The sequence below is a fragment of the Marmota monax genome, unplaced genomic scaffold (assembly GCF_021218885.2).
Source record: "Marmota monax isolate L192 unplaced genomic scaffold, Marmota_monax_Labrador192_F-V1.1 WCK01_AAM20220418_F8-fsc00014, whole genome shotgun sequence".
Taxonomy (NCBI): domain Eukaryota; kingdom Metazoa; phylum Chordata; class Mammalia; order Rodentia; family Sciuridae; genus Marmota; species Marmota monax.
Genome location: NW_026695222.1, coordinates 26,404,409 through 26,431,963, shown reverse-complemented (window position 1 = coordinate 26,431,963; position 27,555 = coordinate 26,404,409). Strand labels below are relative to the sequence as shown.

Genomic DNA, 27,555 nt, shown 5'->3' with positions numbered 1-27,555 from the left:
ATGCCCCAGCCCAGACCTACTGAATCCGGCACCCTAGGGTGGGGCCTGAGTCTTAGCAAGCCCTCTGGCACGTGGATTTGATGCCCAGACCGTGCAAACCATTGCTAAGAGCAACAAGAAATGGTTTAGGTGTTTTAAGCAAGACAGGAAGAGGATCAGCTTCATATTTGGAAAAGTCTGTTCTGTGAAGTGTTGTCAGGGTGTGTTACCTTCATTCAGAGAGTAAAAATAGCTTATAGACATGGTACAGGAGGTGCATTTAAATTTGAATGGCAGATACACAGCAAGCTCTCCTTGTACGTCTCCTAGTGCGTGTGGTATCTCATCTGGCACCCCCATCTAGCCAATGAGTTGGCATCTCTGCCCAGCCCAGTAAAGGCAGGACTGGTTGGCTACAGACTAGTCTCCTTGGAATCTTCTGGAACCTGGGCGTTGCCTTTGAGATGTGCCCACTGATATTCGGTGCACACCACCAGGGCAGGGTCTGGGCTTCAGCACAGTGACTCATGCTGTACCGATTAGTTTGAGAAAGAAAAGATAATAATAAAAACAGTGGTTTATGACCGGGCTGCACTGCAGAGCACTCCTGTGTTGCAACCTCTTTAGAGTTGGTGCTGGGCCAGCCCCGAGCTGGGAGGGGAGACTCCTTCCATCCCTCGCCCCTGGGCCCCTCTGGAGATGTGGACGCTGTCCTTGTTTACAGGGGGCTGGGGTGGCTTCCGGCTGCAAGGGGTCCTCACCCCAGGCAGTGGGACTGACAGTCCATTCCCCCAGGGAGGACTCCTTGGCCAAGCGTAATATGCCTCGGAGAGTAAAGCCCGTGTGTTCCCCGCAAAGGAAAGGCTGACCTCGGCTCTTCGTCCAGCCCGAGGCTCCACTCTGGCTTTCTGGGATTTCACAAAACATTTTCAAGAAGACGGATTTGCCTCTGAACGGTGATTCTACCACTTCCTGGTTGGGGGAGCTTGCACTGATTCCTTGATCCTTCCAGCCTCAGTTTCCCACTCTGTAAAATGGGGTAACATCACCACAGCCCCCCAACACAACACCCCCAGCCACGAGCCTCTCCAGAGTGGGAGCACATTGAGGGGCCCCAGTGGGGGCAGGCCTCGGTCGGCTGCCCCGACAGTGCCCCAGACGAAGGCCCAGACAAAGTCCTCGGGGCATGTGGTCCAGATGGAGAAGTCAGCTCTGGGAAAACAGGGCGGCTTCAAAGTGGCCACAGCTTGTTCCAGTTTCAGACAATAAGGGGAGGAGGCGAGAGGGGGTGTCTTCAGCGGGACTCAAAGCCTTAGTTCTGTGCTTTTGAAAATCTAAGTAGATGGATGAATATTTCCTTCTAGTTGGCATTTGGCTCTGAGTTTCAGCATCTCTCAGGAGCCCGGGATGATGAATGTGCCGAGGTCTCCTGAAGTCAGGGGGAGTGTGGTCACCACAGGAAGCTGAAGATGTCCCATGGCTTGGAGGTCACTCCCTTTCATGACACCAAATCCTGCCGGCGCTGACCCACATATCATGGACCATACATTCTAGTCTTTTCCCAGAACATAAAATGAACATTGCACGTGTCCCTTGCAAGAATAGGACACTCATGTTGGAAGTTATGGCAGTGAAAGAGAGGAAGGTGCACCCAGATCCCCGCCACTGAAAACGGTGCTCACTCTTAAAATAATATTTTTGCTCCTGACTATTATCTGAAGTTGAAGGTTAATAAAAAGTTGGAGAATTTGGAAAAACAAAGAAAATAAATCCCCCACCCAGAGACTCCACTGCTAACCTATGTTCCCGTTCTTTCACACACACACTCTACAAATTTGAGATCTAATTATATAAACTCCTTTCATTACCAATTTAGGATGCAGTTTTTAATCATCTAATTTTAAGCCCTGAGAATTTTCCCATGTCTTTCTGTTCTCTTGGAAAACAGCTCTTCTGTGGTTGCACAATAGCCCATTCTGTCCTGCGGTTTCGCCAGGATCTAACCATCCCCCACAGCTGGGCACCTAGGTTGTTTCCAGGCCCTCACCTTTGCAGACCACTCACTGGGGGGATTTGCCCACCCGTGGACACCGAATGGCAGATTTTCAGGACATCTAAGTCTTCGGGGAATGCAACTATTTTAAGGTTAAACTTAATTAAATGTGAATCTGCTAATTTTATGTTGAAGCTCTTAGACCACTTTAGAAGTCCAGGGTTGGAGGCGGGGAGGGTTAGGGTTAGATCTCCCTCTCTTAAACCTGATTATGTATTTATGGTTGGAAACGCAGAAATCTACCTGAGGAAAGCAGAAAGGATCACAGCTTTTTGAAATCTGTCCATCTCGCAGCTTCCGACACAAACTTGGGTGCAGCAAAACCCCGAGCCAGTGCCCAATGCAGGACACTCAGAGCTGCCCCCGAGATCTTCTGGGGAGTCAGACTGCATTCCCCAAAAGACACCGCCTGCTCATGCTGCGGTCTGCCTGGAGCCTCCTCGCAGGGCGCAGGGCCCTGAGCTCCACCTCTGCTGCCTGCCGCTGCAGCTGGGTCCCAACCCGGGAGCCCCTGGCAACTGTCCCAGGATGCAACCGCTTGCAACTTGGAATGGGTTGGATGGCTGATTTTTATCTCAAATGAATAACACCAGGTTTCCCGGGATGAAAGGGAGTCGTAGGCAGCCAACTGCGGAGCCTCACACACCGGTGTGGGCATGCCCCAGCGCGAGGTCCTCCTCCAGGTTCTCAGGACAGTCCTGTCCTCCTGCCTGAGACCCCGGCTCAGGGCTCTGGGCCTTTCTGAAGAATTTTTACACCAGGCACTTCCCAAGCACACCAGCACTTTCCTGACCGTTCCCTGGAAGGATTGTGTGGCCCCAGTCCTGCTGGGCCACACTGGGGGAGTCACAATCTCATCCTGTTATTGTTATCAGCAAGATAAAACCCAAAGGATTGTGGGATATATCTGACGCCGCATTTTTAAAGATTTGAATTAAAGCTTGTCACCTTAAAAAACAACAACAACAACAACAACAAAAAACCCTTGAGTTAGCCAGGCACAGTGGCATATGCTTGTAATTCCAGCAGCTCAGGAGGCTGAGGCAGGAGGATCTGAGTTCAAAGCCAGCCGCAGCAACTTAGCAAGCCTTAAGCAACTCAGTGAGACCCTGTCTCTACATAAAAAATAAAAAGGGCTGGGGATGTGGTTTAGCCCCCCCTGGGTTCAATCCCCAGGACAAAAAAATAAGGACAAGTTTCTGGCTTGTGTCGGAGTTTCTGTTTGACAGGACGCCACACAGCTCCCGAGCAGAGGGGTCTTCAAATTCTTCCTCATAGCTATTTCTAAGACAGTTTGAATAAATCTGGAGAAAAATTTTTCAAATAATTTAAAGAACAACATCCAAAACAGAGAGAAAGAACAAGTGACATCCTAGCTAAAGGATCCAAATGTTCTCTGAGAACTTACGTGTGACACTGCAGCTTCTTAGGACTCTGGGAAAAACCTAAGATGGAATCAGCCTTTCCCACACCATCTATTCCAGAATTGGGTCACAGCTCCTGTTTCCAGAACGTGCTGCCCTGTCAGGGTGTGTGTGGCCAGTGTGGTCAGCACTGAAAGGACTGGTTGGCGTCGGCAGGGACTCCAGGCCACTAGAGCTAGTCCCTGGCCCTCCGCCTGGCCAGCTGCCCCCAGGGCACCAGCACACCCCACTGAACCACAGGTCACTGCTGCTGGGTGCTGATGGGACACTGGGGTGGTGGGACGTCTCCTGGCTGGGTGATGGGCAGTAGCGTCTGTACTGGGCCGTGGGTGGCATTCACCCCGCCCAGGCTGGACCATTCCCTAAGGAACCCTAGAGGGGGCCGCAGAGGGAAAGGCCAGGAAGAGCCCAGGATGTGCTCAGGACCCACATCTGAGCACCTGTGGTCAAGGGTAGCTCACTGGGAGGGCTAGCACAGTGTTCTCAAAGCAGGGTCCCTGGACCACCAGCAGGAACTTGATGGGCTCCCCCCACCCAGCATCTTAACAAGGCTGCAGGTGACTCCCATGCTCAGGCTCAAGGGGCCATGGCTTGGACTCTGTCCTCCGTGCTGAGAATAGGTGGCTGGGCCAGGGGGGAGAGGGGTCACGGAGAGGCTAGAGGGGAGCCCCAGGTAAGGGGAGGTGGCCATGGATCAGAGCCCCTACCTGAGACCTCATCTTCTAACCCAGTCATTCTGCCACTGGGGAATCAGGCTAAAGAAAGGGGGTGGGGTGACCCCAGAGGGACCCACAGAGGGACCACAGTGTCGTGATCGGAGAGTGACCCGGAGCAGCATCCACCCAACCCTGGGGCCCAGGGAGGGGAGGGGGCCACACCACCCCGCAGGAGCTTGGGTGAGCACGACGGGCCTGGCCCAGGGAGAGGCCTCTGGCACCAGGCAGCACCTGAGCATTGCAGGGTGGACTGGCACCCTCACCCCCGGCACCCGGCCAACTGGGGAGGAGGCTGCGGTGAAGCCGGGCAGAGGCCTGAGTGGGAGGGCCGTGGCCAGATGTCTTTTCCGCTTTGTGGCTCATTCAAGGGGCCAGAGCCTTCAGGGCCCAGCAGCCCAGCCACCCTGCCCAGGAGGCATGGGAGGCAGAGGGGAGGCCACATCGGGGAGGCCACTCAGGGAGGCCATGTCAGGGAGGCCGGGCACACTGCCTGCATCTAGCTGGGGAGGGGCCAGAAGGGGCTCCGCACAGCCTGCTCCCTCTAGAGGCCTGGCCCTGGGGGTCTCTCCTCCCTCCTCTTCCCACCCACCACCAGCCCCTGCCCCTCCCTCTCCCAGCCCCAGTGGTGGAATCGGAGTCAGCAGTTTCGGGATGGGGCTCTCGCAGAGCAAGTGAGTACAGGGCTCGGGCTTGGCCGGCCTCCGAACGGGCGGGAGGTGTTTCCAATAAACTTCAGCGTTTTTAATGAGTCCTTTACGACTGCTAAATGATTAAGCCAAAGATTGACAAGAGTAACTGGTAGCCCCAGATCTTGGCAGCAAATAAGAGGAGCCGGGCCCCGCCCTGCCGTCCCCTCGGGCACCTGCGGAGCGCGGCAGCAGAGCCCAGGCCCAGGCGAGGGCTGCCTGGTGCGGCCGCCTGCGCAGTTTAATTAATAAACTAATAATCACCTGTGTGCTCTAGCGCCTGGGAGACCTGGCTCAGTTCTCCTGGGCTTCATGGACACTGAGGACAGCCTCTACCCCACAGGTACTGCAGGACACAGGGAGGCAGCGTGGGCTCACCTGCCAGGTTCCCACTGTCAGAGACAAAAATGCAGCCGCCCATGTCAACTTGAGCTTCAGAGCAGCAACAAATCACTTTTTTAAAGCATAAGTATGTCCCAGTATTGCGTGGGACACACCTACACCGAAACGTTCTTTGCTATTTTCCCGGACACCAAATTTAACTGCGTGACTGTTTTTCCTTGGTCGACTCTAATCCCTGTCTGAGGCCTATTTGAAAAATAATTTTGTCTGGGGAAAAATCCAAACCTCAGTCACTGTTTTCTCATCCAGATGAAGCGTTGGCAGGAGTGACGTGGAGCCTGGGGCCATCGGAGCCTGAGGCCATCCTGCCCCTTCCTTCACTGTGTGACCTGAGGCAAGTTTTTAACCCCTCTGAGCCTTGGTTTCTCCCTGTCTAAATGGGCCTGACCTGCCTCCTGGGGTTCTGGAAACATCAGGGTGCTTTGTGTGCACACGGTGCCTGGCACTGGGGAGGCCCGAGCACGCGCGGCTGGTGTGGCATGACTTCTTTGTGGAATCCACAGCCCAGTCCTCCTGTGGTCTCTGAGAGGGGCAGGACAGGGAACCTGTGCAGGAAGAAAGCTCAGCCCAAGGCCAAGGCCTGGACCCCCAAAGACCAGACCACTGACTTTCCAGGTCAGAGCGGGTGACCCAGTTTCTGGGTACAAGCCCCGCAGCTCCTCGAGCAGATGGCCAGCGCAGCGCAGGAGGACCTGGGTGAGCCGGCCGGACAGCGGCACCTTCCTGCATCTGGGAAGCAGTTAAGGCAATTCAGAGTGAGGTCCCCAAAGCCACTTGTGCTGCTGGGCACACGGCTACAGGAGATCAGACCAGGGAACAGGGCTCTGCGCTGAACTGTCTGAGGCACTCGACTTTCAAAGTCCCATAGCTCTGAGCCGAAGGCCAGGTTCAAGGCTGAACCAGAACTCTGCCCTCGGGAGCCGATGGTGTGGAAGGAGAGAGGCCACCAGGGGCACCTTCTCCCCTAGGACACTTGCACACATGTGCCACCTGATGCAATCTACAGGACAGCCCCGGAGGTCCTGGGTGCAGAGGACGAGACACAGGGGAAGGAAACCGCCCCAGGTGATGGGCATGAGGCAGGCTGAGGTGCAGCTGGACCTGAGGCACTGGGGGCATCAGGGCAAAACTGAGGTCTGATAGAAACAAGGTGTCCAGACCAAGCGCGGCCACTTCTCCCCGCCAGCACCCAAGGATCCATCTACAGAGAAGACGGAGCCAATCCATCCAATATGGTGGCCACAAGACACATGTGGCTGTTTAGATTTAGACCAGTAAAAACCAAATAAAATGTAAAATCCAGCTACTCACTCTCCACAGGCAGGAGCTCAACCACCTCAGGTGGCTCACGGCCACCACAGTGGACAGAGCAGGTCCAGAGGCTGTCCCCAGCTCACTGAAGTCCTGGTGTGCAGTGCTGGCAGAGGGACTGGGGGGACCTCAAGTCTGGATCCAACATTCCAGGAAAGATTCATCTAGAGTCCCCAGAGGAAAGGCCTGCTGGAGCCCGAGGACAAGACCTGAGATCAAAGGGGAAGAGTGGAGGGTCCCCCAGGAGGTTGGGCTCCAGGACCCAAAGCTTCCATTGAGAAAGTGACTTAAAGAAGGTGGGCCTTTGAAGGTGGGAGTTCATAACCCACTTGAATCAAAGTGTGGAATATGATATGTCAAGAAATTTGTAATGTTTTGAACAACCCACAATAAAAAATTAAAAAAAAATAAATAAATAAAGTCAAATCACACACACACACAAAAAAAAAGAAGGTGGGCCTGCCTGTTTCCTTCTCATCTGACCAATGTCCAGAGGAGAGCCAGCCAGGACGGGAGAGTGGCGCCTGGTCACTGGGAACCCACCCTCCTGCTCCTCTGCTTTTCACTCTGGGTGTGAGACTTGTAGCCTCAGGCCTTCTCATGGCTCAAGATAGCTGCTGAAGTGCCAGCCATCATGACTTAGCCTGGGAAGAAGAAAGGAGCAAAGGGATTTTTATTGATTGGGGGGAAAAAAAGGCCTCCTTCTCAGATGAGCCAACTTGTCCTTCAGAAGCCCACCAAGCAGCCCCGCACACTGACTTCCTTGTACATCGCATGGACCGTATTTACCTTCGGGGATTCTAGAATGAAGTCCATTACTGCTCAGAGTAAAACAGGGCTCTCTTGGGAGGGATGGAGGGAGGGAGGGAGGAGAGACCTGGGCTGGCACCTAGCAGTCTCAGTCCATGTGACACAAAGCATAGCTGCTTTGCCCCAGACTCAGAGGAGCCACATAGGAAACGCAGTCTGCCCACTGCGGGTGGAGGGCAGGGCTCTCCATCCCCAGTGCCCAGGGAGGCCAGGGGACAGTGGGGAGCCGATGTACCTACGGGCCTGGCTCCAGCCTTCCACCCTAGCAGTTGGCGAGGCCTCTGGGAGGTTTTCGTTTTGTTTAGAGAATCAAGCCACCCGTTGTAGAGTCTCAGGGCCCCATTTTGAATGAGGCGTTCACAGCTACTTTCTAAAACAGTTGGGGGGGGCAGTACCGTCTGCACGACTTGGCTGGGTGGGGCGGGTGGGGGGCTGATGGAGAATGGAAGCCCCATTGCCACCCCACAGAGTCACCTGGTGGAGCGCCTTCCACCTGGGAAGCGGGTGGCGGGGTGGGGACACACACACACTGAGCACAACCAGGCCCAGCGCGGCTGGCAGAGGCTGCGACCCTGCTGGCCGGCACAAGTGACAAGAGGGGGACCCTGGACTTCCACGGGCACCAGGAAGCCGGAGCCAAGTGGCACCAAAGGAGCCCTGGGCCTGCTCAGCCTTCCCAGCTGTTATAAGTGCGCTGTCTCCAGCCGCCAAGATGGTGCTGGTGGGGACACACCACATGGCCTGCGTGTGCCTCGGGGGAGCCCAGGGCCCAACGAGTCCCCTCCTGCTTTCCTGTGGCCTGTGTCCTTCCCAGCTCCTGCTGTAGTCCTTTGGGGATGAGCCAGTTTTCAAACCCAGGGTCCAAGATCCCGAGGCTGCAGTTACGTGTCCAGTGTCATCTGGGCTGACCTTGAAGACAAGTTCCCAGAGGGGCTTCTGGGCCTCACGCTGGCTCTATGGGGTTCCTGGCTGAGGCCACAATGTCAGGAGAGTGTCTTGGCTGCAAAGTGTCACCAGCTAAATGCCGGTCACAGGCGCTGCCCTGAGCACCATCAAGGATGAACGAACAGACCACTGTTTGGCTCCTGCTTTTGGCCACGGTCAGTCGGATAGCCCTGACTACAGAGGCTGTGTCACGAGCCTCCACGGAGGACCCCTCTCCACCAATGTCCACTTTCTGGGGAGCACATTCCAGCGGTCACTCAACCTTCTGATTGTGGCATGGACCCACCAAACCCCTAAGGAGGCTCCCCAGCCCCACCACGGTGGCCGGTCGTCCTGACTTGCCCACTGCAGAGGGATCCTGGGGTGTGAAGTTTTCCGTTTTCACCCAGGATGTGTTGGCCCCCAAGCTCTGTGGTCACTTTCCACGAGAGCCTTGTTTCCAGGGATGGAGCCAAGACCCCTCTAACCATCTGCACTAAAGTCTCCTGGGGAAGGGCTCACACCATCTCTCCTACAGGAGACCCCCGCGGCCAGGGCAGGGGCCTTGCTCCCAATGACTGGCAGCCCAGCTGGGCATCATGGGAGAATCTCACCTCAGAGGCTGAAAGGAGGGATCTTGGTTCAAGACCCAGAGAGGTAGGAGCAGCCACGTGGGCTGGCTTCCCCCTGGTTTCTGGCACGAGGTGAAAGGAAGCATACACAGGGTGGTCCCAAGTTTGTTTCAAAACAGAACAGATCTAGGTACAGGCCACCCAGGGCTCATGGGCACCGAGGAAGGACCAAGCTGATGGTGAGCCAGCCCCTGGCACCTGCGGCGGCCCCCTCCCACAGTCCTGGGTCACTTGAGGTTGTTCCATGTTGCAGGCCTGAAGCCTTCAAGGCTGTCAAACAAGACAAAAGTGTCTTAAAACGTGCCACGTGTCCTACTGAAGGCCCAAAGCCCCTGGCAGGAGCAGGACCAAGGGGCAAGCCAGGTGCCACCTGGCTTTGCTGCAGGGACTCGGAGATCTACAGGGCACAGGCATTCGAACCCGGGTCAGAAAAGGCCCTGGAGCATCCACAGCAGGATTTGAACCCAGGCCAAAGCCTGGGAGAGGGAATCAAGGGATGGACTTGACCTTCTCCGTCCACTCTCTTCTGTTTGGCTAACTGCCCCCCCACCAAAAAAAAATGTGTACTTCCGTTTTCTTTCTCTCTTGTTAAGTGACACAGGTGGAACTTCCAACTAGCACAGCAGGTGGGCCTCTTGGTGGAAACCCAACCTGTGAGCACCGGTTCACGGATCTGCGAAGACGGTAGGGTCTAATAGGCCACCTCTCAGCGCAAAATAGGACACCTTTTCCAGAGCAGCTCCTGGTGTAATTAATTAAGCCTGTAATTATAGACCAATCTTTAAAATGTAATGTGTAGTTAGTTTCCTGACAATATTCATTGCAAATCTGACTTCTGATGTGGGTTAAATTATATTGGAACCGATTTTTACTACTTGGAGAGTCAGGCTGAAGCAGGCTTCCTTGGCGATTGATGGACACGTATGTCACTTCCACGTTTATGATTAAGAGTGACAGTGTTCATGGAGCCAAGGCATCCGGGCTCTGCCGAGCCACCTTCTGGGGGCACTTAGTACTCACTGCTGGGGTGCTCCTCCTTCCTCCTGCAGGCAGGGCACCGAGGACCCCTGGAGGGAAGGGCTGGATCCTGCTCTGGGCTGAGTTCTATGTGACAGTCACAGTGTGGGGACGCTTGCTCTGTTCTGTGTTTCTCTGAGTTCCTCCGCCTTCCTTGAGCGGCCGTGTTGGAGGACAGGCATGTTCTGATTATGGCATTTTCAAAAGAATCTCTGGCTTTGAGTCGGAGCCCCTGAGCCTGACCAAAGGAGGGACTTTTTAAAAGGGAGCTTTGGTCTTGGCCTCTGGAAGCAAGCTCCAAGGCGCCCTCCAGGTCTGCCGCCCGTTTTGCCTGCTGGAGCCCTTTGCCCTCGGCTGTCCTGTCGGTTTGGGGTTCCCCTGGCTGTGGAGGTGCTGCTGGGACAGTCTCTTCAGGAGTGGAAAAGGGCAAAGGGCCTCAGGAGAGAGGTGGAGGGGTGTGGGGACTCTGGCTTTGCCCAGCTCTGCTGGTGGAGAGGAGGGACTCACTATGTCACAGCACCATGATCCAGAACAGAGAGGGTCCTCTTTCTAGCTCCGGGCGGGACTGCCATTCCCAAGTCACAGAGGATGGCTTAGAGCGCCTCTGGCCCCTCTGACACAACCTGCTCTGTGCAGAGGTCCTGGGGATCCTGGCTTTTGTCTTGAAAGCACGCGGCTTGGCGGGTCCCTGGCTGTGGTTCTGTCAAGGGGTGGCGCGGGAGAGCTCTCTCCACACCTGGAGAAGGAGTCCCTGCCTGCAAACACCTGCCAAAGGAGCGTCTAAGCCAGCCTTCCTGCCGACCGTTTCCTTATTTTGGGCTTTCACCCTGGAGACTGTCTCGTTAAGTGGCGGGTAATCTCTCGGGATTACTCATCCTGACCAGCGGGAGCAGCCGCTCCCGAATACCTTTTGAGTCATTCGGGTTTTCTATCACCTTGCATCAACTTTGAATTATCCTTTTTGTTGAAAAGCTTGTTATTAGGAAACACGTCCGCAAGCAGTCTGTGCATGCCACCCCACCTCACTGGGGAGACAGCCACGCGGGGCCTGCAGGAGGATCCCGGGAGCTCTGCTGCAAGGAGCAGCTGCAGCCCCACGCCCCTTGTCCCCAACACCTGGCTGCGAGGAGCCAGGGCCAGGTCTGCCCAAGACACAAGCGAGACAGGAGCAGGCGGAGGTCGGCGACGGCTCAAGCACCTGCCAACCATGTAGCACCGGCTGTCCCTCCTTGGCTGGCCCACGCCTGAGCATGACCTGTCTGTTCCATGAACACCCTCCTCTAAGGAAGAAGTGAAGACAGGTGCCCCGGGCAAGAAGAAGGGGACAGTACTCATTCCCTTCTCCCCACAAGAAAGACCCCCTTTCTCTGTGACCACCGCTGCTTGGCAGGATTCCCACCTGGAGTCAGGAGTGGGGTGTCTAAGAGCCCGAAGCCCAGGTGCCCTGTGCGGCTGCAGACTGAGGGGACCAGAGCTTCCCGGAGCAGGGCTGGGCTGAGATCCACGGTCGGGGCCTCGACCCAGGAAGGCCATGGAATCCCAAATGCAGAAAGGGACAGAGTGGCCCGAACAGGCCATGGAATTCTGGATCTTCCTGAGAATGAGACATCCCAGCAGCCAGGGAAGGAAGGCCAAGAGGGAGGAGCAGGCCCGTTCGGCATTCCTGTGGCCCCCTCTGCTGGCCACGAGGCTCTCTCCCACAAGGGGAGCGTGGAGGAACCGCCTCACCAGGCCTCTGAGCAGAGGTGCAGGAAACAGTTAGCGGGTGTCCAGCGCGCGGCCTAGTGGTGGTGTCCACCAGCACCTTCTGCCAAAAAGAGAAGATGTTTTCCCAGCAAAAGATGAAAGGCAGCAATTGTAGGGTAGATGAGATGGAGGGCCACCTAGCCGCAGGGAAGGCGGCTTTGCCCCTTGTTGTTTTTCTCCCTTTGCTTTACGCCCTGTTGTGCACGCTCTGCTGGGATTTGAGGGGGACAAAGTAGCACTGCAAGTATGCCCCACGGGGGAGCCCAGGACCCCCGCTCAGAAGGACCCTGCCCTTGGCTTACGACCTGCCGATTTCTGGACAAGGAAGGCTGCCTTCTCCTTTGCACCAGGCTCGTGGATGCCACAGCTGCTCCTGATTTTAATGGGCGACCCACTGGATCACAGTCGGGTCTCTCAGCTGGTCAATAAATGTGACAGGCACTGGGGCATGGCAGTGAGACGAACAGCAGCTGTGTCTGCCCTCGGGAAGCTTCCCTCGGAGCAGGCCCCCTGCCGGTATCTGCCAAAGGACGGTGGGCACTGACGGGAATGGACAAGATTCAGAGTGTGAGAGGGGTGTGTGTGCTTGGAGCACGGAAAGCGGGTAAAATGTGGCAGGTGTCAGGGGCGCAGAAGCCCAGGAAGGCTGCCCAGAGGGGGTGACAACGGAGCAGGGACAGAAAGGAGGAAGGAAGCCCTCACCTAAAGTGCAGAGCAAGCTGGGTGTGGTGGTGCATGCAGGTGATTCCAGCGACTCAGGAAGCCAAGGTGGGGGGAGGGTCACAGGTTCGAGGCCAGCCACAGCAAGACCCTGTGTTGAAGTAAAAACTAAGAAGGGCCGGGGTGCCGCTCGGTGGTGGAGCTTGTGCCTAGCATGTGCAAGGCCCTGGGTTCCTTGTCCAGCACTGCCACCGATTGATCAATTAATAAGAATGAAAAGAAATAGAGCGCAGGGGCAGGGGCTGGAGACGGGCAGTCTGAGGCCACGAGAGAAATCACTGCTCAGAGAAGAAGGGGTCACTGAGGCAGTTTCACCAGGAGGTTGCCAAGGTTGGTGGCCTCCTAGGATGACTGGGAAGGGCATGCAGAGGCCAGGAGACCGGGGACAGCACTGTGAGGCCTGTCCATCCAGCAGGGCACTACGTGGTCCCAGGTTCCTCAACCCGGCACCGCCGATATGAGGGCCAGGCTGCTGTCTGCATGCTGTTGGTCCCGGGCACTATAGGGTGGTCAGCAGCAGCCCTGGCCCCTACCACCACGTGCCAGCAGCACCCTTCCCAGTAGCACCCTTCCCAGTTGTCACAACCAAAAATCTCTGCAGACATTGTCGAATGTCCTCTGGGGCCCAGGTGGACACTGGTTGAACCCAGCTGGCTCAGGATGGGGGTGCAGGTGGGACACTGAATGGATTCAGTGTGTTCCCTCGCAGCAGGGCTGAGAGCACAGAAGCTGGTGGGTTGGACGGGAGAAGGGTTGAGGGGACAGTGACTCCCACCCCCAGTTTTCAGCTGACAGCGTGAGGAGCAGCTGAGACTAGGGGCGATGCCACTGTGGGAACAGAGCCTCACAAGGGCCCTGCTCCACCCGGTGGCCTGGCCTTCTTCCTGTAGACTTCCCAGGTGACCCAACCCTGAGAGACCCATCGGTCAGCTATTAGCACCACCCGAGAAAACAAGCGCACCCTTGAATTCAAACTCCAGCTAATGAGCAGGCAGTTTCAGTAAGTCTCAAGCATTGTGTGACATACTTAGCCATAAATTGTCATTTATCTGAATTCAAATTTAATTGGGCACTTACAACAGTTTTCTTTATTTACTTATTCTTGCTACATCTGCCGTCCTGTTACCTACTTAACTGCATTCGTCCCGGGTTTGTTCAGTTATCCATCCCCTGCCTCTGCCACCAACATCCCCAGACACTAGCGGCCAGTGTCTCCTCACTCGCTCGCTGTGGGCAGCCAGGGACCCTGGATCTCAAACCCAGGCTCCCAGGAAAGAGCAGCTGATTGGCTCAGGTGGGGCCTGGGGCTGTCGGTGGTCTGATTAGCTATAATGTGGGGACACAGATGTGGCTATCCTCTCCGGAAGCTGCCGGTGGCACAGAGTCTTTCTATGGAGGATGGAGAGGGAGGACTTCTTGCTATCTCTGGAATACCTGATGTGCAGAGTGTGTATCCAGGTTGCTGAAGGGGTACGTCGGGTTCCTATCACAGAGCCTACTGCATGGTCAGGACCCTAAAGAAGGTAGAAGTCTGTTTGTGGCAAACAATGAAGTCTTTCGATTAAGCCACAGAAGCACAACTCAATCTGACTTACGCAAAAATCATATTTATTGGTTGCAGAGGATGTCAGGTGCGGCTGGACACAGACTCTCTCACCCAGCTCAGTTCCCTCCCTCTGTACAGATAGACGCGCCTCCTGGAGGCTTCCCACCATGCCAGGACCGTGTGCCCCAGTTTCTCAGTCTCGCTGAGAGGAGCCCCTCTTCCCCATGCTCCTGCACAGTCCCGGGACAGGCACTCTGCAGCCCCGCTGGGGTTAAAGCCCTTTCCCTGACTTCAGAATGTCTGGTGTGCCTCAGCCACCTTGTGGATAAGGGGAGGGGACAGTGGCAGAACACAGTAACCAGAGAGGAGGTGACAAGCCAGGCTGCAGGCACACCCTGTGCCCACCACGTTGCACCTGCTGGAGGGAGGGAAGGAACTCTCCAAGTCGGAGGCCAGGCCAAAGCAGTCCCACCAAGATGGCCTCCCCTATGCTGGCCTTGTGTGGCTGAGGTCACAGATCAAGGACATCAGTCTAAGAAGAGTGCAGAAGAGGGCCCCAACCCGAATGCAGGGCACCATTTTGTTTATTGAAAAAGAAAAACGCGCGTCTCTTAGTCGATCCGCTGGGGGCTCGTGGGGGGTCGGGTTAGCGGGTTTATAAGCTCGGTTCGGGTTTGCTTGTGCTTGCTGCTCTCTGCCTCTGCAGGTTCCGGCAGCTGCATGGAGTAGTGGAAGGAAGAAAAGTCCTGCCTGTCTGCTCCACACCAAGGCCAGCCAGCCAGGGCAGCCCCAGCAGTGTGCTGCTGAGGGCAGAGGGGAGGGCAGGCACACCCAGGCAACTGGGGGCTCCCTCCACTCGCCATCCGGAGGGAGGAGGCCTGGATTTCAGTTTGCTGGTGGCAAGTGCACCTTCCGTGGCGGACTCCCCAGGCTGCACGTCCGCGTCAGGAGTGACATCATGGCTGCAAACCACACTGGCAGAGACTCCTGGAGGCCTGCTGGGGTCCCGGGGGCCCTGTCACGGAGCCAACCTCTTTGTTTCCTGTTTATGATTGTTCTGATTAAGGATGGGCCAAACTGATTGGGATAAATCACAACCAGACCTCCTTGGCCAGTGGCTCCGGCTCCCTTGATTATAATTGTGTCATTAGCAGGAAGGCAGCGTTGATAGGGACGACAGGAGGGCACCGGGCTTGGGATCTGGCCAGCACCCAAAGAGAGGCAGAGGTGAATTCAACTCCAGGATCCAACGCATCCTGACTGAGGCCCAAACCTGGACAAGTGGATTCACTTCTCGGAGCCTCGGTCTCCCTGCCAGGGAGATGGACCTGGGAGGTGCGAAAGTTGGGGTTCTCAAGAGAAACCCAACCAAGAGAGCAGGCATAGCCTGAGGGACTGGCTCTCTCTGTCAGGGAAGCTGAGAAGTCCTGCATCTGTGACCTGCAAGCTGGTGGCCCAGGAAAGCCCCTGGTGTCCCTCTGATCCAAGACCAAGGGCCAAGAACCAGGGAGCCAGTGGTGTGAGGGCCAGAGAAGGTGGCAGAGGTGCCCAGCTGCAGCAGGCAGGAGGACAGGGCCAGCCTGTCCTTTCTCTGTGTTAGTTCTGATCTCCCTCAGGGACTGGGTGACATCCACTGATTCTTGGGACAGCCATCTGCTCCGCGTCCACAGATCCAAATGCTGGGCTTCTCAGAACCGCCCTCACATACCCACCATGGTAAGTTTTCGTGTGGCCACCCGTGGCCAGTCAAGTGCGCCGTAAAAGTCCCTTGACAGCCCGGAGCCTGGCTCTGCCGTGGAGGTGAGGTGAGGGGGTGGGGAGCGGCAGATTAATTCAAATTAAAAAACCAAAAAGTTAAGAACAAAAGTCCTAAAGACCCAGAACCCTCCCTCTCCCCTCCCCCACCACTCTTACACCTGCCCAGCCAGGGGACACCTGTGTGACCTGATGGTCCCAGAGCAGGACAGGAGCTGGCTGGTGTCCTGGCGGTGGCCTGTGTGCCATCACGGCTGGACCATGCTGGAGGCCCCTCTTCCTGCGCGCCTGGCCCCTGGCCTGCTCCGGCCGGCCCCGCTGGCCTCTGCTCTGAGCACCACAGACCCTGCAGATTCAGCCTCCTCCTCCCTGAGCTGCCCACCATCCCCTGGCCTCCCTGCATGATGGGCTGTTCCCAGGGCAGCCACTGACCCCCATCCAAGGCCTCAAACCAGGGTCAGGAGATAGTGAGTCTGGGCCGGGTCAGGGCCCCCGCAGGCTGGCTGTGCCCCCCCACATGCAGCCAGTTCAGAGGCTCGGCCAGTTTTGTTTAGTCTTTCCCCACAGAGAAGCCAGACATTCTGCAAGCCCTGGAGCCAGCCCTGGGGGACTGGAGCATAAGGTCTCCAAACAGCCCCCAGCTTCCCCTCTGCAGCCAAGTCTGAGTTTTCCTCCCATCCAGTGTGGAGAAGCATGACCTTGGCCTGACCTCTGAGGGTCCTTCTCCACCCCAGGAATGTGGTGGCTTCTCTACTTTGAAGAGCTGCCCATCTGTCCCAGGAGCTTGCTCAGCTGCCATCGCATTCAGCCAAGACACACGGGGTCTGGTGGCCCAGGGGAGCGCTTCAGTGCTGGAGAGGCAGGGACCCGGAGATGGGCTTGGGAGGGCTGAGGACCATCTCTGAGCGCCCAAGTCACAGTAGGTGCCCCAGGAGCTTGGTTCATTCATAAACCATGTGCCTGCCAGGCTCTGGGGGACAGAAGTGGCCAGCATGCTGGGGCCCCTGGCGGGGGCTGGTGTGCTCCCAAGGCAGGGTCCTGTGGTAGAGCAGGAGTTGGTGGCAAAGGCAGAGGACAGCTGTGGCTATTAAGACAGTGCGTGATGACCAATAAGCTCAAACACGAAGGGAAGGGGATGGGGACGTTCGCACAGCTCAGAGAGTGAGAGGGAACGCCCCCGTCCAGCCCCCCTCCTCAGGGTCCCCCTTACAGGGCTCCTTTGACTCTCACTGCTGCCTGGTGGGCTGCTATTTCTCAGCTGCCCTGAGCTGGGGCAGCTCCTGCCCTCTGGCTCCCCATAGCCTTGTGCCCCCGCACCCTTTGCGCTTCCAGGGAGACTTTAAGAAATGCCGAGTCTCAGACCTCTCCCCCGCCCTCCTATGTGAGCATCTGCGTCTTCACAAAAGCCCCAGGGGAGCGGGAGCCCCGGGCAGGCTGGGAAGGGGGTCCTCAGCCCTCCTCTGCTCAGTGGATCAGGGTCATTGGAGTTGCCACTTTCCCTGGCTGGAGGGAACCACAAGGTCAAGGTCACTGTTCTGCCTCCTCAGTGAGGCCTCAGGGAGGCTGAGGAGCTCTGACGGGGAGAAGGGCGGCTGAGGACTGGCCCCAGCTCCAGGGTGGGTGTCCCAGGTCTCAACCTGACCCCTGACAGACAGCAAGAAGGTGCTGGAGCCGGTCACCTCTCAGGCCCCTCGACCCAGCTCTGTGCCTGAGACGTTTCCTGATGTGACCGACACCATCTCACAGCTCAGTGAGGCTGTCGTAAGAAGGACAGGCACCCCCTGCACCCACGGGGCTTTGCGCATGTGGGGCCAACAGCACCCTGCGCTCCCCAGCGTGGTGGCCGGGATCTCAGGGAGCCTGGCCAGCAGGGGCAAGCTGAGGGGCAGAAGGTGACCCCAGACAGCTCCATTCCCACTGGAGCGCAGGTGGCCCTGCTGAGGTGCCAGGGTGAGGACAACAGGAGGACACTGCCCCTGAGGCTGAAGGACCTGCAGGCTGTGTGGGCTGAGAAGAGGACATTCTGGGGGGACACAGCTGAAGCAAAGGCCCAGAGGGGACCTGGCAGCGTGCTCTGGTGGGGGTGGGACGAGGGCATGGGGTCAGGTTGACAGCCCTGGGCTGAATGGCCAGCTGGCGGCCGTCTTCCAGCACCCACCCTCTACCCTACGCCAGAGGACTTTCCTCCAGAGCTGTCACTAGGGTCCGTGAGTGGCCGCAGGTCAGCCACTGGTGCTGGTGCCTGGAGGCCAGCCGGATCTGGCACCAACAGCTGGATCCTGGGTGTCATCACCTGCCCTGGCCCAGCAGCCGGCAGAGAGGCATGGGGCGGGCTCCCACAGCGCCCCCAACGCAGCCAGCTCGGCAGCACCCACCCCTGCAGCCCTCGCCTCCTAGATGGTGGAGAAGGCGTCTCTGTTTTCTTAAACCGCCTGCTTTGTGGTAGTTTGTCATGGCGGCCCCCAGACACCAACTCAGTGTCAAAAAAGAACACAGAGCTGCCCCGGGGGGACGGAGGGCCCCGGAGAGAAGAGAGGGAGGCCAAGCAGAGGGGCAGGATGGGAGAGGCAGGGGGGAGGGGCGGGGGAGGAGGAGGAGGGCAAGTCCTGGAGGCTAAGTTCAGGCCAACGGTAGAGGGTCAGGGTTAGCCCCCAGCTCTCAAAATAGTCTCATTTATTTTTTTTAAATAACAGCTTTTGGCGGTGGGAGCCGGTATCAGGAATTGAACTCAGGGACACTTGACCCCTGAGCCATGTCCCCAGCCCTGTTTTGTATTTTATTTAGAGACAGGGTCTCACTGAGTTGTTTAGCACCTCCCTGTTGCTGAGGCTGGCTTTGAACTCGAGATCCTCCTACCTCAGCCTCCGGAGCTGCTGGGATTACAGGTGTGCGCCACCCTGCCCAGCAATAGCTTTTTAATAACATAATACTCTGTTAAAGGACACGATTCAGTGAGTTTTTTGTACATGAACTATCTCCACCATCTATTTTTAGAAAATTTTCATCACCCGCAAAAGAAATCCTATACCTGTGCTCTAAACTTGCCAGGAGGCCACCGAGGTCAGAGGAAGGGGCAGTGTGGCCTTTGACTGCAGCAGGCCCCTGCCTGTGGGGCTGGGCTGGTCAAAGGCGGGCCTGGGAAGAGGGGAGCCACCAGCTAGGCGGCTGCTCTGACTGCAGGAGGGAGGCCAAGTCGCTCAACGCAGGGGGCAGGGAGGCGCAAAGCCCGCATGGAGCTGGGTTAAGGCAAAGCCGGGGCCTCCCTGGCAGACAGGTGCAAGAGAAGGCAGGGAGATCTGAGGTGCTATGGAGACTCTAAGACGCACCCAGGAGGGCTGAGCTGCCCCAGGAGCAGGGAGGACCGGGAAGCCGCCGGCAAGCTGGGAGAGCAGAAGCCCTCGGTGAGCCGGGTGTCAGAGACGGTCACTCACCACTAGCCAGTGTTGATAGGAGAGGCCAAGGCCAGACCTGGACCCTCAGGAAGCTTTGTGACAGGAAGAGGCCGGACAACTCCCCCAAGAGTGAGTGAGTGTAGAAAAGAGGCCCAGTCTGCACCCTGGGCCACTTAGGAACAGCACAGGAGACCCCAGAACAGCCAGGGAGCTGCCCAGGGTCAAGGTCAGGACTTCAGAAGAGTTGCATCCTGGGTGATTTTGTTCCCCCTCAATGAGCAGCATTTAGTACAATAAGAACGTATCGCTTCTGTGAATGTCTGTGACCAAAGGATCTGACGGAACAAGTTCAAAGGTGGAGAAGTTTATTTGGGGCTCATGGTTTCAGAAGTCTCGGTCCACAGATGGCCCGTTCTAGTGCACTGGGCCTGAGGTCAGGCAGAACATCATGGTGGGAGCACGTGACAGAGGAGAGCAGCTCAGACAGGGCACCAGAAGCACAGAGACTGAACTCCGCTCACCAGGGACAAAACACAAACCCCCAGGCACGCCCCAGTGACCCACCTCCTCCAGCCACACCTGCCGGCCCACAGTTACCACCCAGTTATCCAACTGGGTCAATGCCCTGATGAGGTTAGGGCTCTCCTAATCCAATCATTTCACCCCTAAACTTTCTTGCGTTGTCTCACCCAGGAGCTTTTGGAGGACACCTTGCATCTAAACCATAGCAATATCTAAAAAATGAATTATTTCTTACAAATGTACTTCTTCTATGGATACCTGTGGGATCACTGGCTCAGTATCTCATTCTAGGAATAGAAAAAGAACCCATGCATGACACCCCCTGCACCCACACAACTCACTCGGTGGCAACAGAAGCCACCATATGTCACATCACCCTCACTTCCTGGTTTCCTCTGACTGGTCCAGAGAGGAGCATGGGATTCAGGCCCAGCCAATCAGGGTCCTTCCCTGGGAAATGCTCTTTGGGGATTTGGGTGGTAGCATATAGTCCTTGCAAGGGGTGGATGGCCTTGAGAGCCCAAGGCAGCCAGTCTTTCTAGAAAGAAAAGAACGTGGCAAAGGTACGGAGAGGGGAGGTGTTGAGTCCAGTCTCCTGGGTTCCCTTGGCTGGTCGTGGGCTGCCCTTGTAGCCTTCTCCCGGGACCCCGTGTCTGAGGCTAGTCCAGGTGGCATTTCAATCCCGCGAGACCACGCACAGCACTGGCCCCCACTCACCATGCGTCAGCACCCTCAGGTGTTGGCACTAGGGACAAGATCAGCTCAGAGGCCCCAGAAGTGCGCATTCCAGCCGATCACACCTCCTGTCCCCAATGCCTGCGCACTCTGTCTTGATGGCCACCACCCCGTGAGGAGGGACGGGGAAGGGACTGAGTTTCAACAGACCAGCCTCACCCCACCCCACGGCTGAGACTGTGGACTAGTTTCCACCCAAAGGCCTGGGTTCCTCCCCCCTGTCTCCCACCTTCTGGACGCTTCAGAGAGACGGGTGATCTTTCCCACATCTCGTCTTTGGCTCCGCAACTCTTTGGGTGGCGCTGCCTCTCCTGTTGACGCCGCCTCTCCTGTTGACGCCTACACTGTGCCAAATCCTGTGCCAGATTCCAGGATCAGAAAGAGTCGGTAGGTGCTGACTCACCGACCTCCGGCAGGGCCCAAGGGCATCAGGGAGAGGAGCCCACTTCTCACTAGCTGCACGGTCCCCTCCCAGACCTGGCTCAGTAATTGGAAGTGCAGAGGTCACACTCCCCGGGGTCACAGGAGGAGCTCCCTCTCTTGACCCTGCTCCGGTGCCTGGCCTCCCCCGACCCAGGCCCTGACCGTGAACTGGAATTGAAACATCCATCCTCTGCCCCAGTTGCAAGCTAAACCTCGGCCAGGACGGGTAGGAGCGTCCAGCCAGCTGGATTCTTCGTCCAGCAGATCATGGATCATCTTGGTCCATGACAGTGATGGGGACTTCCAGGACCATGTGGCCTGCCTTGTGAGATCTACGAGGACAGCTTGCCATCTTGTCTACCCTTGCTTGTGGCTTCACCCACAGAGTGTCACTGTCAAGCCCTGGGCCCTCGTGGATCCTGCACTGAAGCTGGGAAACAGGACACAAACAAATGTGCAGACAAGACCCTGGCATTACCCCTGGGGCTGATTGTCCACACAACCAGGAACCTCCAAAGAGCTGCCGCAGGGCATAGGGAGAACGAGTGGTCAGGGTGGGCTTCCTGGAGGCAGTGACAGATCCTGAGATCCAACCAGCAGTCCTTGTGGCCATCTGTGAAAAGAGCCTCACAGACCGGAGGAGTGGCCAGTGCACAGGCCTGCGGCGAGGGGCAGCTGAGTCTGAGCAGGCACCTGGCTGGGGTGAGGGTGCCAAAGGCGGCTTGGGAGACAATGCTGGAGAGAGGCAGGGGAGGGGCCGGGTGACAGTGGTCCCAGAGCCAAGGTAGGGGTTTGGCTTCATCCGATGGGGAGGAGCTGTGGGGAGCAGGTGGGCCCAGCCCCCTAGGGACTCCATGATGAATAGAACAGCGGTTTCCAGGCTGTGCCTGACCCCAGCTACTCCACGTGACAAAGCAGCCCTTTGCCATGGGTGCTCCTCGCTGGTACAGTGCTGAGGCTGAAGGACTCCACGCCTTGTCTGCAGAAGTCGACCACCACCCTCTGCCGAGCCACCACCAGGCACAAGCTGATCCATTAACTGTGCCCGTCAAAGTGAAGTCAGAAGCACACGGATGATGGGCACTTCGACCCCAGGGCAGAAAACCAGGCCCATGAGCTTATCCAGCTGCCCAGACCTCCAAATGAACAGCCCCTCACTGAGGCCCAACCTGGAGCCCCCAAGATGGGTTGGTGCAGCCCACCAGGCCATCAGACATCTGAGGGACAAGGGAAGAGCCTCAGGCTCTGTTCTGGGGCTCAGTCTCCCTCTGGACGGGCTCACTGGGAACTGCCTGGCTCCCGCACCCTGCCTGGGGTGCTCTGTGCTCTGACAGCTCAGGGTCCTGGGCGAGTTCTCTGGCTGGTCCTGGTTCTTAATCTTACCTGACCACCCAAGGACCCTCAGGCTTTGCTCTCAGTGCAGCCTCCTGAAGCCCTGTGGCCACCTTGACCCTTTCTGTAAAAATACGATCTATGTAACCTTATGCATGCAATCATATGTCACCTGGTAAAGGGTGACGTGTGACTCAAGTGTCATGGATATTAGTAATCAAGATTGGAATAAAAGAGCCTGCAGTGGACCGGATGTGACCATGAGAACTGGTGAATTTCTCTGGGGACAGCGCTGTCACTTGTGAATTTACTGTTATTCAATAAACTTCGACACGGTGGAAAGACACGGGTGTGTTTGGTCGTGTTGCTGGTGTGGCTCGCTCACAACAGAGTGGGGGAGGTTCAAGCAGAGACAGTGGCCATGGGAAGACAGGAGGGAAGGTCCCCAGGGGAGACAGTGAGGCCTTGGCACAACTGTCCAGGGGACAGATGGTGGCTCCAATGGTGGTGGCACGGGGATGAGTGGCCCACGGAGGACGCTTTGAGAGGGTGAATCAGCAGCCTCCCAGATGGGTGAGGAAGGCAGGGAGCAGGGGCCACCGGCTCTTCTCCCCCATTGTCCTCTGCAAGAGAAAGCAAAGCCGGACAGAGGCAGGCAGAGCCCCAGCCCACCGTGGGTCAGGTCCCTGCCTGGCCTGCACAATCCCAGAGGGTCCTTGGCCTCACAAAGGCTCAGCGTCCTCTCCTGAGGATGCCAGCATCTGCTGACAGGTCACACAAGGTCACCTGTGCAGACACGTCCCAGATGCCTGTGCACTAGTCATTTTAAATGATGACCAAGCCAGGCACGGTGGCACACGCCTATAATCCCAGCAGCGGGAGCGGCTCAGACAGCAGGATCACATCAGCTAAACCAGCCTCTGCAACTCGGCGAGGCCCTAAGCAACTCAGCGAGGGCCTGTCTCCAACCAAAACATTTTAAAGAGAAGGGAACCGGCTGAAAATGTGGCTCAGTGGTTACCACCTGTGGGTTCAATCTTCAGTACCAAAAAAAAAAGAAGACAAGACGGAACATGGCTTTGTATGCACCTACAGACTCCGGGCAGCAGGGGGGTTCCAGAAGCTGCCAGCAGGGGGGTGGGGGGTGGGGGACTGTGGCCTGGGTCTGTAAGTGCAGGACTCTCCCCCAAGCCTGGGCCCTGTGGTCATGGGCCAGGAGCGGGCCTAGGCCCGGCTGGGGGAGGTGTGGTGGGCTCAGAGCTGTCACCAGCACTGTCCCACCCAGCCCCTCGCTCCCACGTTCCCCCAGCGCCCTATGAAGGGTGCGGGGCTGGAGCAGAGAACGGGACCCACAAGCCCTGCCTCTCCAGGGGCAGGTCAGAGGCACTGAGAGGCTCTGCCAGCCGGAGGACACTGCTGCCCAGAGCGCACGGGCCTGGCAGGGGAGGGGAGAGGACAGAAGAAGCTGCGGAGGTCACTCTGGGTTTCACTCTGAAAGGGAGCCTCCCCTCCTAGGCCAGGTGGCTGAGAGCGTCTGTGCCTAGTGTCCAAAGTGTCCCCGAAGTCCCCACCGGCCTGAGCATTCATAAGACTCACCGCAGTGGGCCTGTGAACAGAGTGCGCGTGGGAATGTGGGGCAGAGAGGGTGTGCAGACAGGTGTGTTCACGTGTGCGTGGGTGTGTTCAGGACTGGGAGAGAGGAGCTGGCCAGCCCTGGCCGGAGACTCAGGCCAGGGGCTTCCAGAAGAGACGGCCTTGCGGTCACCGGCGCCCGGCCCCCAGGAGCCTCTGCTGTCACATGATGTCAATGCCGTCACTGTGAGCCACCGGAAATGGTTCTGAACACAGGAAGAAGCGTCAGGAACAAGGCAGAGAAGCCTCCTGTCCCCCAGACCCCGAGACCACGCCTGGCTCTCCCTTCCCTGCGCGCCCCCTCCCTCCTGCCCAAGAGCCACTTGAAATAACCTGAGCCATGGTCAGCATCGGCCCAAGCTTTCTAAGATCAAGGACACCCCGATCCACCTGTGCAAAGGACCGGTGGCCTCCCAAAAGGTCTGTCCACACTCTCATCACAGAGCCTGAGCCTGTCACTTTGATCGGGAAGAGTCTTTGCAGATGTGACCAAGAGCCTCAAGGTAAAATTGTCCTGGACTAATGGGTGGGGGGCTCCGATGGCGAGTGTCCTGAGGAGAGACAGACACCAGGAGACCAGCGGAGACTGGAACCGTCCTGCCGCGGCCTGAGGGCCTGGACACCCACGGTGGCTGGAGAACAGGAAGGGCCTTCTCCCTGCAGAGGCGTCCACCCACTGCGGTTTCAGGCCCCTGTCCATGGCAGTGTGTTCTCCCGTCCCCCGGAGCTCACGCCTGCAGGTTTCTCAAAAGATCTGTGTGGTCATTCTTCCCCAGAGACCCACCCAGGCCGCTCGGCCCTGCAGCCCAGGGACTTGTGTAGGGTGGCCACAGCCGGGTGATATCAAGACTCTCAGGGTGGCCAAGGGGTCCTGGCTCTGTCCAGAGGCAGCAGAAACCACTGACACTTGGGTGGCCTGATGTACAAAAGCACAGGTCCCCACCCTTGGGAACGTGTTCTGGGTGTTAGACCAGCCTGGGCCCCTAAGGAGCGCAGGACAGGGGGCAGGTCAGGCTGCACAACCCAAGCACCGTGGCCCCTGACCATCACAGGAGGCCCCTGGCCTGTGGCAATGCCACGCTGGCCTGGGTCCTCCTGTCCGACCCCCTTGCATTGGGAGGAAACCAGGTTTGAGGGTGAGGGGACTTCGGGCAGGGCTGCCCAAGGCCCCCTGTGCAAACGCCCCCCAGGCTGTGCAAAGTCTGGGTCCTGTTTGCACCTCACCGTGGTCTGAGAAGCCCCGCCTCAGGCCTTGGCAATGTTCAGTGTGTCTCTGGGCCAACCCCAGCGGCACTGGGACACTGGGACACTGGGACAATCCTGTGGCTCCAGGGAGGGGCTCTTTCTTCCTTCTTTTATTTGTTTTGTTTTTAATTTGAATAACAAAGGGACATAAAGGCTTCAGGGAACTGTGGGAAGTTCTTCTTCTGTAGCCTGAAGAACAGTGGCCAGGCCCGGGGCTGGGGGGCTCTGGTGTTAGAGAGGGAACCTGCTTTGTTGCTGGCACCTCCCCCAAAGCAGGAGTGGCAAGGCCAGGGTACATCTCCCCAGGATGCCCCCAGCCAGCACCCGAGGGCAAGCAACGGCGCCATAGGTATGCTGAGTGCAGACAGATCCTGCTCACCTCTGAGGTGAAACCCCATTACTCAGGGGCCCGTCCTGGGGGACAGCATGTGGTGGTCCCAACAGAAAGAACTGAAAGAAAGGCATGTGTTTATTGAGCACCTACTGTAGGCACCCTACACTGGTACCTTCCTGGAAAGTCTACCTGGTGCTCTCAGTCGTAAATAACAGTGACTTCCACCCTGATCCGAGTAAAGCAGCAGGGAACGATTCGTAAACAGCACACAGATCCAAAACTCCTGCCGGGAAGCCACCCGTTGGTACACTCAGCCCCTGTGGTTTGTATGCACTGGGCTGACTCACAGGTTGCTGCTGATTTTCTTCTGGAATTAAGTCAGATTTTTATTTCTCCTACTTGGCACCAGGTAAGATAAATCCAGGTAGGCTAGGAATTCAATGAGGAGACTTTTAAGCCATAAGGAAACAAATTTCTACTAGAGATGCTTTAAATAATACAAATCTTTACAGTTTTGCATTGTGAGTCCTAAGAAAGGCATCAGTGCCAGGTGGATCATGGAGGGACTCGGGAGGCCCAGGATCTTTCTACTCTCCATGTGTCAACTTTGACCCTAGGTTTTTTTTCTCCTCGTGGCACAATAGAGCTGCACTGGTTCCACCTATCACCTTCTCACCAGCTGCATGCAGGAAAAGTTTCCATCTAGAATGTCTTCTTTAAACTAAAGAAACTCTCCCCAAATTCCTGTAGTGGAGGTGACCTTCAGGGCTCATGGGCCAGAACCTAGCCCATGCAACTTCCCAACAACCCTTAGAAAGACCAATGTAGTACACCCAATCGCTAAGGCCAGGGGTTAGCCAACCATGGCTGGGGGCCGAGTCCACCCTCCACCTGTATTTTGTGAACAGCCACACACTTCGCCCCAACGGTGTCCGTGGCCCAAAACGCTGACTAGATGCTCCTTTGCAGAAAGTTGGCTGAGACTGGGTTCGACTCACACACGATGGTGCCCAGTTTGGGGACGCCCTCCCCGAGCACCTGGTCTTGTCCATCAAGAAAACAGGGAGGGGTAGGGCTGCGGCTCAAATGGTAGTGCGCTGGCCTGGCATGTTCGAGGCACTGGGTTCGATCCTCAGCACCCCACATAAAAATAAATAGATATTGTGTCCACCTAAAACAAAAACCAAAATTATAAAAAAAAAAAAGAAACAAGAATTAACTGATGATCTGAACATATAAACTTGCAAAGGGATGACTCCGTATAGTTCTTGAACAGACTATTTAGTTTTCCGTACTAAAAGCCAATAAGCCATTTAAAAACAAGAAAACAGGGAGGAGGGACGGAACAGGCAGAGCCATGGTGCCGGTGAAACCCTCACACTGGCTCCCTCAGCGCCCGGCGCACTCCGTCCCTGATGCAGCTGCATTTTGCTGCAATAGTGAGGACGCAGCCGGCCACAGACCTGAAGCATGGGGCACTAAGTGGCCGGTCCTCCCCGAGCCGTCTGAGGGACCTCGTGCTGTTAGACTCACCCTGCAAGGGAGGCTGCGGACGGGATTTGTGGTTTGCTAATTAGAATCAAAGCCCTGCTCCCGTTCTCACAAAAGGCGAATTCCGCAGATGAGAACGGGTTTTAGGAGCTTTGTTAAAATTCGAAAGAGCTTTCAGTAACCACGCAAGGGACCTTGTGCAACCCGGGTGTGGGTGGCGGGCTCCGCGGGACGGCGGGAAGTCTTCCTTGAGATGTCTAGGAGCGGGCCACCTACTCTGGGACCTTTGCTGTGGGTTGTACGTCAAGGCAGGGGACTGGATGGGAAGGACTGCCAAAGACTCCCATGGTGTCCAGCATAGAGGCTGGGTGCCCACCACGTGCCTCCAAGGACCTCTCTCAAGGTCGTGGCCACCAGTACTGCAGAAGGAAATATCTGCAGAACAAAACACTTTTGTTAAAGCCTTTCTTTCTTACTTTTAAAAAAAAAAAAACAATCAAGAACATGTGTTGGCCAATCTGGGTTTCTGCTGGGACCAGCGACCCAGGGGCACGTGGGCCTTGGGAAGGGGCGGTGGGTGGCACAGACCTGGACTTGCTCCCTGGTTCTCTGCTTTGTCTGGGGCAGGAGGCTCCGACTCTCCAAGACAGTGTCCTCCTCTGTAAAATGGAATCACCGCGGTGCCTCCCTCCCGGACTGCTGGGCCTTAATGAGAACAATTAAGATCA

At 56.9% G+C, this 27,555-nt stretch overlaps 1 long non-coding RNA gene across 2 annotated transcripts; it reads right to left on the bottom strand.

Annotated features, from left to right (window-relative positions):
- Positions 1 to 22,461: 22,461 nt before the first annotated feature.
- On the bottom strand, positions 22,462 to 27,522 carry LOC124085626 (uncharacterized). Of its 2 annotated transcripts, none has more exons than XR_009225839.1 (6): positions 27,416 to 27,522; positions 27,104 to 27,262; positions 26,253 to 26,507; positions 25,382 to 25,452; positions 24,148 to 24,414; positions 22,462 to 23,963 (listed from the first exon to the last, which is right to left on the bottom strand). It is a non-coding gene; the product is annotated as an uncharacterized LOC124085626 (long non-coding RNA). The 2 variants fall into 2 exon arrangements; XR_009225838.1 differs by having other exon boundaries at positions 24,148 to 24,308.
- Positions 27,523 to 27,555: the final 33 nt, after the last annotated feature.